This window comes from Mandrillus leucophaeus, unplaced genomic scaffold (assembly GCF_000951045.1).
Source record: "Mandrillus leucophaeus isolate KB7577 unplaced genomic scaffold, Mleu.le_1.0 Scaffold185, whole genome shotgun sequence".
NCBI classification, from domain to species: Eukaryota; Metazoa; Chordata; class Mammalia; order Primates; family Cercopithecidae; genus Mandrillus; species Mandrillus leucophaeus.
Window position 1 is genome coordinate 1,380,678 of NW_012101865.1, and position 2,907 is coordinate 1,383,584.

Consider the following 2,907-nt stretch of genomic DNA (forward strand, 5'->3'; position numbering starts at 1 on the left):
GGAGAATTTACTAGAACTAGGAGAGGGTACCTGTGTGAAGAAGGCCAGTTGAGAGAAGCTTCAATAAATGCATGTTGCCAACCTGCAGCAACCCAGAAGGGCAGGGGCCAGAGGAATAAAACCCTTACATTCCTCCTCCTCCAACCTTTCGGTCTCATTTCCAATGTCTTCTATTTGGTGAATTCAACTGTAAGTCAGAGGACAAGGGACCTGTGGAAGCAGCCCATGCAGGTTGGCCTCTTGAGGCTCCAATCAGGAAGGAAAAGGGTGGAGAGTAGATCTGGAAGGGCCAACAGAAATGATCTAGCACAGGAAGCCAGCTCTCCCCAAATCTCAGCCCATGCGATTTGAGAGGAGCTGTCAGAATGTTCCATGCTCCTTCTCAGGAGAGTGGTTTAGTGATGCACGGGTAACACAAGTTAGACCAATGAGATGTAGTCCTGGGACTTTTGTTGACAGCATCAGGGAAAAGAAACTCCCTTTCTGCTCGAAAGGGTGGGATTTGAAGTTGTAAGCAGCCATTCTGCCATCTCATGGGGAAAAGGAAGCCTAAGAATGAAAAGTCAACAGGAAATAGAGTCAAGAAATAGAGAGAAAAGACTTAATCCCGATGTCGTAGTTTAAGCCCCTGAATCCAGCCATGCCTGAAGCCCCAAACTTTGCTGTTATGTGAGTCAATGCATTCCATTTGCTGCTTAACCCAGTCTGAGTGATGTATTCCATGAAAAAAAAAAAAAAAAAGAGAATCTTGAATAATACCAGATAATGTGAACCCCGTTCCCTGGCCCATCATGTAGATTGCTCACTTCTTTCTCTGCTTTGTCAGCGCATCGCCAACGTCTCAAATAGTGCACATCTACAATTGTGTCACAATCACTGTCTCCCCTATCTGTGGGCTCCTCAGGTGGCGGATCTGTATGGGCCTTACCCATGCAAGCCCAACACCCGCACAGGGCCTAATTCCTCAGGGAAACTCAGTTAAACAAACTAACCTGGTTGTTTGACTTAGGATCTCTCAAGGCCATTTTTTTTTGTGTGTGTGTGAACATGCATCAGACATCTCCAGGCAGGGCTATGGAATGCAGCCGTTTCCAATCTCATGTGATGTGAAAACTCAATGTTTTGGCCAGGTGCAATGGCTCATGCCTATAATCCCAGCACTCTGGGAGGCCAACGCAGGAGGACTGCTTGAGTTCAGGAGTTCGAGACCAGCCTGGGCAACATAGTGAGACCTCGTCTCTACAAAAAATAGAAAAATTAACCAGGCATGGTGGCATGTACCTGTAGTCCCAGCTACTCAGGAGGCTGAGGTGGGAGGATTACTTGAACCTGGATGGTTGAGGCTATGATTGTGCCACTGCACTCCAGCCTAGGCAACAGAGCAGACCCCATCTCAAAACAAACAAAACAAAACAAAAAACCCTCAACTTTTGCAAAAGTTGCTGTGTTAGAGGAATTTAGAGAGAAAAAAAATTACTGCAGTCCTTAGGGTGACTTTGACAAAAGAAGCAGTTTGCAATCAACATTAGTTAAACGAATGAAAGTGAAGAATTAGTTAAGACAAGATGGGGAGCAGGAACAGCAGGGTTGGAGGCAGCAGGAACCACAGAAGCAGCAAGCAGGAAGCAGGAAGGGTGATCTGCTGGGTATACCTCTGTGACGGTGCTGGGTTCAACTGCTGGAGAGCCCTTGGGGTCATAATCCAACCCCGATTCCTCAGTTTACATCTAACAGGGATTAGATGTGCTGTACACATTTTAGTCCATCTTCCTGCCCCATGATGCAGGCACTGAGTGCCTTTGATGTTAACCTTCACCATGCCTCACTTTGCCTCTGAAAGGCCTTGAGTGGGTAATCAGAGCTGATTTTCTTCTAACTGCACTGCACATTCCTTTTTTTTTTCTTTTGAGACGGAGCCTTGCTATATTGTCCAGGCTGGTCTCAGACTCCTGGCCTCAACCGATCCTCCCGCCTCAGCCTCCTGAGTTGCTGGGACTATGGGTGCGCACCACCGCACAGCTGCGGGTCCTTGCAGGTGGGAGCTGAGCCCAGTTATTTTCCCCGCTCTGTGACCCTGCTTCCCTCTCTGCCGGCTAAGGGAGGAGACACCAGCTGCCTTCCAAGCTGTGCTCAGGAGCTTTGTCATCATAGCTGTTATTGGTTATAATAATACCTGCCAATGTAAGCCTCGGTTCTACCACTGAAACGCGCTGAACAGTTTAGACCCCGGCTCTTCCCTTTGCCTAATAGTTGTAATCATGTCCCATGGTCTCCTAGGGCGTCGGAGACAAGCAAGCAAGACTGCATGGAAGGGTTTTTACACGAAAAAGAAAGCATTAAACATGTGAATTGTACGACAACAGTAGATAGGCCATAGGGTGAAGAGGAGTAAGAGGAGGAGGGAGAGCGGGAGGAGGGAGAAGAGCACGAGTGGGGAGGAGGGGAGGGGAGGGGAAGGGGAAGAGGGTTGTACCCGCCAGGGCGGGACCCAGCCTTTGCCGTCCCACACCTGGTGCTAGCTCCAGCTCAGGTACTTGAGGCCGCCTCTCCTCGGGCAATGAGGCGCCGACAAGTCCCCTGCATCTGATAATATCCGGGCCGCCGGTTGCCGGGAGGTGAACCGAGGTAAACTCGCCGCGTGCGGGGCGCAGTGTACATAGTAACCAGCCCTGAGTAAACGTTCGTCATATTCCTATGAGCTGCTCCGGAGACTGTCCTACGGGGCTAGCAGGAAAAGGAGATCGGCTCTCTCCGCTCCCGGTGGAAAACGAGAAGGTCGCCAGAGGTCCTGTTTTTGGGGGGATCTAAAGCCCCCGCCCCAGCGCTACAGCCCAAGCCCCCTACAGGCTGGGGACCAAGGACCCGGAGGAGCGGAAGGAGGGCGCGCGCGGCGAGACACCCCCACCC

The 2,907-nt window shown here is 50.6% G+C and overlaps 1 protein-coding gene across 2 annotated transcripts in view; it reads left to right on the forward strand.

Moving 5' to 3' along the window:
* Positions 1 to 2,512: 2,512 nt before the first annotated feature.
* RCAN3 (RCAN family member 3) overlaps positions 2,513 to 2,907 on the forward strand; it is a 55,909-nt gene continuing 55,514 nt past the window's right edge. For both annotated transcript variants that reach the window (XM_011977873.1, XM_011977874.1), the window contains exon 1: positions 2,513 to 2,625. The gene's annotated coding sequence lies outside the window, so the exon portion shown is untranslated. The remainder of the gene's footprint in view (positions 2,626 to 2,907) is intronic.